The sequence below is a fragment of the Triticum dicoccoides genome, chromosome 6A (assembly GCF_002162155.2).
Source record: "Triticum dicoccoides isolate Atlit2015 ecotype Zavitan chromosome 6A, WEW_v2.0, whole genome shotgun sequence".
NCBI lineage: Eukaryota > Viridiplantae > Streptophyta > Magnoliopsida > Poales > Poaceae > Triticum > Triticum dicoccoides.
The window spans coordinates 403,727,121-403,735,684 of record NC_041390.1 but is presented as its reverse complement, the minus strand read 5'-3'; the positions used below and the strand labels follow the sequence as shown (position 1 = coordinate 403,735,684).

Sequence of the window (8,564 nt, the reverse complement as noted above, 5' to 3'; positions counted from 1 at the left end):
TCCCCCGGTTCCACCGGTACCACCCGCAGCCGCCGCACCAACCCCTTCGACGGCCCCGACCCCGTCGTCATCCATGATCTCAATATCCTCGCTCGCGTTCCCGTCATCCTCGATCACCTCACCTTCACCTACTATGCCTGGAAGACGTACTTCTCCCTTGTGTTTCGTGAGTACAATCTCCGGGATCACATCGATGGCTCCGTGGACTCCCGCTTCATGGAGGACGATAAGGTGTGAACGTACATCGACGCCACTCTTATCCGTTGGTTCTACACCACCATCTCAAAGGACCTCTTCCACACGGTGGTCTCCGTCGATGATGACGCTCACGTCGTTTGGACTAAGCTCAACGGCCTCTTCACCGACAATGCGCTCCAACGCAAGGTTTTCTTGCACGGCGAGTTTTTTGGGTGCCAGCAGCTTGACTCGTCGGTTGACGATTATTGCATGCGCCTCAAGAAGCTTGTCGACGAGCTCCGTGACCTCGGCGAGAAGGTCTCCAACGAGCTCCTCCTTAGCACTATCATCGCCGGCCTGAACGAAGACTTTGGGAACGCCGCCTCCAACATCCCTCTCATCACCAACCCGACCTTCCCCAAGATCATCGCGTACCTGAAGCTGGAGGAGAGGAGGATGTGGATGTCGCGCACCCGGGCCACCCATACGGCTCTCACCACCGGAACCCGCGGCGGTGCGCCGCCCACCGCTCCGGCTCCCCCGTCGCGGCCCGCCCAGGGGCCCCTCCACGCGCAGCCGCCGCCCGGGTTCCCATATCCAGCGCCGCCGCAGGCCCCTCCGCCGCCCCCCGCCGAGCAGCAGCAGCGCCGGGGCGGGCGTCGCCGCCGAGGTGGCCGCAAGCAGCAGCAGCAGCAGCCGCTAGCTACCCATGGCGGGGCGCCGCGCCAGCCACAGCACCCGCTCCCGCCGGCGCCCTGGCAGGCCGGCCAGAACCCCTCGACGGGGGTTGTTCACGCATACTCCATGCCCATACCGCGCGCCCCCATCCCCGGTGTTTTTGGCGCCCGCCCGGCCCCTCATCAGGATCTGTATGCGGCCCCTCAGGCGTATCCGCCGGCGCCGCTCTACGGCCCCTCGTCGGCCTATGGGTGGCCTCCGGCCGGTGGGTTCGTGGCGCCGCCGCCACAGCCCCTGCCGTCGGCCCCGGCCCTTCCGCCGGCGCCATGGGACCCGCGCTGCTAGCGGCCCTCTACACCGCCCCCACGCCACAGCAGTACACTGGCGGTGGTGACTGGTACATGGACACCGGAGCCACGGCTCACATGGCCGCCAACCCCTGTAACCTTCTTACCGCTCACCTTGTTCACACTGCTGCTCGCATTACCGTGGGCGACGGTTCCTCCGTGCCCATCACTCATGCCGGCCATGCTGCTTTTCCTTCTAACTCCATTCCATTACATCTTTCTAACGTACTCGTTTCACCTGACATCATTAAAAATCTTGTTTCTGTTCGTTTTCTTACACGTGAAAATCCTGTCACCATTAAATTTGACATGTTTGGCTTTTCTGTTAAGGATGCCCGTACCCGGATGGTGCTCCACCGATGTGACAGCCCCGACGATCTCTACCCGGTCCACTCATCCACATCCTCCGTCGCTGCACCCATGGCGCTTTCCGCTGGAGTGGACCTTTGGCATGCTCGTCTTGGTCATCCCAACACTGCCACCCTTCGTCATATTCTTCGCAGTTTTTCATTCACGTGTAATAAGATCGACGATCACACTTGTCATGCTTGTCGTCTCGGCAAACATACTCGTTTACCCTTTAGCACTTCCTCGCATGTTGCTTCATACCCATTTGAGTTAATTCATAGTGATGTTTGGACCTCTCCTATTGCAAGTAACACGGGCTATCTCTATTATCTAGTTATTCTTGATGATTTTTCGCACAATGTGTGGACCTTCCCGTTACGGCGAAAGTCGGATTCTGTTGCCACTCTCACCGCATTCTACTCCTATGTCTCCACGCAGTTTGGTCGCCCCATTCATGCATTGCAAACAGATAACGGGAAGGAGTTCGATAATCTTGCAATCTGCAACCTTCTCGCCACACACGGCACGATTTTTTGTCTCACTTGCCCGTACACTTCGCAACAAAATGGCCGCACTAAGCGCGTGCTTCGCACTCTTAATGACTGCGTTCGCACCCTCCTCTTTCACGCCAACGTGCCACCACGTTTTTGGCCTGACGCGCTCGCCACCGCATCACTACTCCTCAACATCCGTCCCTGTCGCACTCGCGGGAATTTGGCTCCTCATCATCTTTTGTTCGGCACACCACCTTCCTACACCGAGCTTCGCATTTTCGGTTGCTTGTGCTACCCTAGCATCGCTTCCACTACTCCTCATAAGCTCGCACCACGGTCCGTGGCCTGTATTTTTCTTGGCTATCCCCCCAACACCAAAGGCTACCGCTGCTATGATCCTATCTCACATCGGGTCATCACTTCCCGACATGTTTACTTTGATGAGATGGTTTTTCCGTTTTAGTAGGTACCTTCGGATGTTGCGGCCTTGCCCGCTCCTGGTGACGGCCTCTCGAGCGCTTCTCTCGGGCCGCCTCCTGGCTTTGAGGGTGCCCCCATGCCCCGGGTCAAGTTCCTCCCCGGCCGGTTTCCTTAGGGGCTGCACCCCTCCCAGCGCCTGCGACGCCCCCTGCGCCACCATCGGCGTGGGCCTCCTCGGCGCCCCCCGCGCCCTCGCATGCGGCCTCGCCCCGCGGCGGCCTCACCCACGGCCTCACCCGCGGCATCAGTGGCGGCGGGCTCTTCTTTGTCTTCGCCCATCGCCCTGGACTCGCTGCCCCGCCTGATGACTCGCTCTCGGGTCGGTACCTTCCGCCCGAGTACGCGGTACACTAGCGATGAGTATCTTCTCGCCGCTTCCGTCTCCGAGCTGTCCCCTCTCCCATCGTCAGCTCGAGCCGCCCTTCGGGACCCTCATTGGCTCGCTGCGATGCAGGAAGAGTTCGATGCGCTCCAACGGAACCGCACCAGGCAGCTTGTCCCTCAGCCACCTCGTGCCAACATCATCACAGGCAAGTGGGTCTTTCGGCATAAGACTCGTCCCGATGGGACTCTCGAGCGCTACAAAGCTCGCTGGGTGGTTCGAGGCTTTCGGCAACGTGCGGACGTGGACTTCACCGACACTTTTGCTCCGGTTGTTAAACCGGGAACGATCCGCACCGTGCTTCAGCTGGCCGTCTCCCGAGCTTGGCCTGTGCATCAGTTGGACGTCTCCAACGCCTTCTTGCACGGCCACCTCGCCGAGCAGGTGTTCTGTGAGCAGCCCACCGGCTTCGTCGACGCCACACATCCGTACCATGTGTGCTTGCTCTCCCGTTCTCTTTACGGGTTGAAGCAGGCGCCTCGGGCCTGGTACCAGCGCATCGCTGCCTTCCTGCAGACGCTCGGATTTACATCAACCCGCTCCGACGCGTCCCTCTTCCTGTACCATCACGGGGTTGACACGGCCTACTTGTTGCTCTACGTCGACGACATCATCCTGATGGCATCCACTATCGTGCTTCTCCAGCGGCTTACTGCTCGTCTTCGCGATGAGTTTGCCCTGAAGGACTTGGGGCCCCTCCACTACTTCCTCGGCATTGAGGTGGTTCGACGGCCAGATGGATTCTTTCTGCACCAACAGCGTTACGCCCATGAGCTTCTCGATCATGCCGGCATGCTTAACTGCAAGCCTGCTCCCACGCCTGTTGACACCAAGGCCAAGGTTTCAGCTCTGGAGGGTTCTCCCGCATCCGACGCAGCATTCTATCGCTCCATTGTGGGTGCCTTGCAGTACCTCACTCTGACGCGCCCCGACTTGCAGTATGTCGTTCAGCAGGTCTATCTTCACATGCATGCTCTGCCTGACTCTCACTGGACCTTGGTGAAGCGTATCCTCCGTTACATACGCGGCACTACGTCCATGGGACTTACACTAACGGCCTCCGCCTCTATCGACCTCGTCACCTACTCTGATGCGGACTGGGCTGGCTGCCCAGACACACGGCGCTCCACTTCGGGGTACTGTGTCTACCTTGGGCCGTCTCTGATCTCTTGGTCTTCCAAGCGACAGCCCACAGTCTCTCGCTCGAGTGCCGAGGCAGAGTATCGGGCAGTGGCTAACGCCGTTCCCGAATGCTCTTGACTTCATCAGCTGCTCCAGGAGTTGCTTTGTGATGTTCACAAGGCCACACTCGTCTACTGCGACAACGTCTCCACCGTGTACCTCTCCGCCAATCCGGTCCATCATCGACTAACGAAGCACATTGAGCTCGACATACACTTTGTTCGTGAGCAGGTGGCCCTTGGGCGCATCTGGGTCCTCCACGTCCCGACGGCGCAACAGTTTGCCGATGTTATGACAAAAGGACTACCTACTTCTGTTTTCGAGGAGTTCAGGTCCAGTCTTTGCGTCTCCGGCGACGCTTCGACCACGGGGGGTGTTGAATATATGATTTGTGCATGTATATTGTATAGTCCGGCCCACCTCTTAGTCATTGTATAGTTGAGGTTGTGGCCCACCTTGTACTCCATATATACGTACGCTATGCACCGATCAATACATCGAGTTGCATTGCCAAAATATTCGTTTCCAACACCAACGGCGGGGCTTCAACTCGAAGTTCATGGCGGCGGTGTTCCTCGCCGGTTCCGAGCGAGATGACGAGCTCCGGCGGAGACTGGATACGGTGGCGCTGCACCAGTGAGAGAGACAGTGGTGAGGGGAGAGATAGAAAGAAGGAGGAGTGGCAGGGAGAAGGAGAGGGCGCGACGAGCGGCGGGGAAGTGGATTGGATGCTTGAGGAAGGAGGGGTCGACCTTGCCTTTCTGCAGCTCGGGAAGCACCACCCATGGAGCTTCATCCTTCTGGTCTTCAGGTGAGTTCGCTCCCTCCTCTCTCTGCTCTTGTTCGTGGACATTGAGGCATTGCTCTTGATTAGATTTACCACTGTTTGGGCTCAATTGGCTACTGTTTGAGGTCAATTTTGTTGATATGTGTTGATTGTTCCTTGAATTGAACAGCAAGGTTAACCATGAATTTGTTAGTTGAATTGATGTCTGACTGAACTGCAGTTATTAGTTGAATTGTTCAATCTGGAATTTAGGGAGCTGCTACTGAAATATGAACAAAAAATGGGCATTGTTTGAGGTCCATGTGCCTCCCCTGCTCATCAACTTACTACTATTTGAGCTCAATTGTTTGGTACAATTTATGTGTTAATTGATCTGTGCTCTGTTGCATCCCACCCTACCGTCCCATGATGGCAGCCAACGCTTGCATCGGAGGAGCTGCTGCTGCCCTTCCTTCTCTGATTTTTCTGCTACATGTTGCAGGTGTTTGAGGCATCGACAAGCAACGACAGGGTTCGGCGTCAGTTAAGATAGCTGGTTCATTTTGTTAATTGCTCTATAATAGATGTTATTTCTTAAGGTTGGAGTTGACTGCTGACACCCAATAAGATTGCCCTGAAGCAGCCCTCTCTCTGGCACATCTGCTACCATGCACCCATTGACATCTGAGATTTCTATTCACCAAAAAGATGGAGCCGCCTTTGGCAAGCACTGACGAGCAGCTCAGTCTCAGCCGATGCATCGACGGACTGAGGCGGGCTTCCAATAGAGGTCATAAACAGGGAATGGCCTTTTGAGCTGATGGAGGGATCACTGGACGTGGTGTTCATGTTTGTGTTGGCATACATGCAGAAATAAGGAGGATAGTAAGACTTTTTCAATGATTCTCTTGGAGGTCATGTCTATGCCATTCAAGGATTTTGGTATCTGAATGTACAATATATAGATAGGGGAGATAGCCCTCCGCGTCCTGGTGACCACTGTATGCTGCAGCGAAGAGCACACTTCAAATAGTGAGCAGGCAGATGCGGCGATCCCAGATGTGCTTTGACATTGTGATTTGTACTTGTCAATGACGTCATTACCCAAGCTGTTCCTATGCTTCGGTGAGTGGTACTTCACTCCCACCCCATAGATTACACTAATTTGTTTGATTATAATTGAGTGGTATGACCTAATTAATTTGTACACTTAGACACACGACCAAGGAATGAAAAACCTGCTCCAGAGATCTTCAAAATAGTACAATACTAGGTATTTTAGAGTACAATTTGTTTAAGCTAAGTTTTTCTTTTGCATGGAAGCTAATTTTATATTTGAGGTGTAATAGATACACATGCCTGAATCTGGATACACTCCAATGGTGATGGTAATACTTTCAGTCACTTGCAAACAATAAGCTCAGCATACAAGGCAGAGTCCAATGCTACTGGACTCGGGTGCTGGTATGCAATTTCTTGTACATTTTACTTGTATAGGACTTCCGATTACTGGTTGCAAACTTTGTACAAGGCAGTCTGAGCTACCACTTGGTGAAGATCGGATCCAATATGTTCAATGATACGGTTTCTTTTTTGTAGGGAAACACTGATATGATACAACTATTTGTTATCTGAATTTTTGAATATATGTACACCCATGGATATGTTTATAATGAGCCTGTTTGGGACTACTCTGCTCCTTAAAATTTAGCTCTACTCCAGAAAACGCAAGCCAAACGGAGTAGCTCCACGATATGCCACTCCTCAAAAAAACTAGAATCTGAGGTACAACTCTTAGTTTTCTACGAAGCTCTTTAGGGGGTGCTCCAAAAAACTCTAGAAGCTGGAGTTGGGGGACAATTACCCACCACTGCCACCAGTAAGTGGATACCCCTTCGTTTCTCCTCCCTCATCCAATCAAATAGATCCTTTCCACCAGATTTCCCATTCTTGAAGTTGGAGTTAGACGGAAACCAAATATTCTGTTTGGTAGTGCTACAACTTATGTATGAAACTGCTCCAAAGTGGATTTGGTGGAGTGAAACTGATTTTGATGAAGCGGAGTTGTCCCAAACAGGCCCAATGATAGCTAACATCAGCTTACTGTGGTTTATTTGGTCCATGTAGAGCTGGCATGGTACGGCTACACTTCCAACAGTTTTACTTGCTAACAAAAATCAAGTAAAACTAAAAGCATAGATCTTTCTGTTGTTAAGTTTAGCTGTATGTAATAATGCAATGCTTATGGTTGATAGTGCTACAGATTTTCTTAGTGGGAAGGAATAACTGGTTAGCCTTCCATAACTTCTATTTGTATTTCTGCAGCATAATTGTTTTTTACATTGAGTTGACTGTTATTTCTTCTTTTTAGTCGGGATTTTACATCAAGCTAACTACTATTTCTTCTTTTGTTCTAGTAGTTAAAGGCGCAGAGGGGAGCATATGTATTACCTTGATTGAGTTTCGTTTCGTGTGCTGCATTACCGTTATAATTAAGTTACCAGCTGCAAAGAAAGAGAGTCATGTAGGCACTAAAATCTGATAAGGTAGTCTGCTCTTGCAGATCATCTGGTTGATAATTTCTGTTACTAAACTGTACCAAGTTCTATAATGACACAATATTAACCTGTTACAGGACAAGTTTACTGAATAATGAGTATGCACAGAAGCTTCGATTCTTTGTCATCTATAGTCTACTTAGAATATATATAACTCACAAGGTATGAACATAATTACTGTTTTTTTGTCGTGTCAATGTACATCCATATTGGCTGACAAGCTATCTTGCAAAGCCCCGGATCACGGCGTTCTCGTGGAGGGAGAGGGCGGCGGGGTCGAGCACCTATGAATATAGAGGGAGGCGAGGATGGGCGTGGCAGGCGGAGCCCCGTCCTCCTTTGTCCTCTCCCATGGAGCGCTGGATCGAAGAAGCAGCAGCTCCCCACCTCCACCCCGTCTCCTCCTTGTGGAGCAGAGTTGCGGAAGCATCTGGGGAGTGCAATGTCAACAGCTGGATCTGCAGACATTAAAGTTGGTGACATAAAGAGAGATCTTGTGTACGCATAGGATGAGGTGCAAACTGCATAGATAAAATCTTGCTCAACATTGCAGAGTTAGGATTGAAGGTCGTGATTGCTATTGTAGATGGTTTTGTTATTTGTTAGAAGTTCCTTGGTCCAATTGTTCTGAGTTCTGACAACTTATAGAGGGATTGTTGTTTCTTTATTGAAAAAAGTCACAATCTTTAGTTTAGAAGGTTTAACTACGCTTTTCTTAAACATCGGTGTACATTTCCAAAAGCTGTTTGATAAGATCCTCTGTGTTTGTTTGTTACAGTGATGATGTCTGTTCTTCACAGGGGTGATGTATCAAATCCTAGAAATGTAAATAAGAAGTTATTTTTACTCTATTTCGGGATACTACTCCAATGCCTATCCATTTACAGATTTACATGCTTGAACATTTGCAGCAAAATACAAGATACCTGTTTATTTTGCTTAGTTATTCACCTATATTGTGCCATATGAAGTTATCTTCCTAGACTTGTAATAAGCCATGAAGTTGTTCAATCATTAACTGCTGCGATGCTTGAACTTCCATGAAGATCTTTGAAAATAAATATTGTTCACCTCTATTTAGAGTGACTCTTCTGTGCATTTCTATAAGAAAAACTATACGCAAAATCATGAAGCATTGGATGGTATCAACCA

General features: G+C 51.2%; 1 long non-coding RNA gene across 2 annotated transcripts; it reads left to right on the top strand.

Moving 5' to 3' along the window:
- The first annotated feature begins 4,626 nt into the window (after positions 1-4,626).
- LOC119319222 lies at positions 4,627-8,227 on the top strand. Of its 2 annotated transcripts, XR_005154390.1 has the most exons (5): positions 4,627-4,899; positions 5,357-5,979; positions 6,069-7,400; positions 7,490-7,574; positions 7,647-8,227. It is a non-coding gene; the product is annotated as an uncharacterized LOC119319222 (long non-coding RNA). The 2 variants fall into 2 exon arrangements; XR_005154389.1 differs by having other exon boundaries at positions 5,357-7,400.
- Positions 8,228-8,564: the final 337 nt, after the last annotated feature.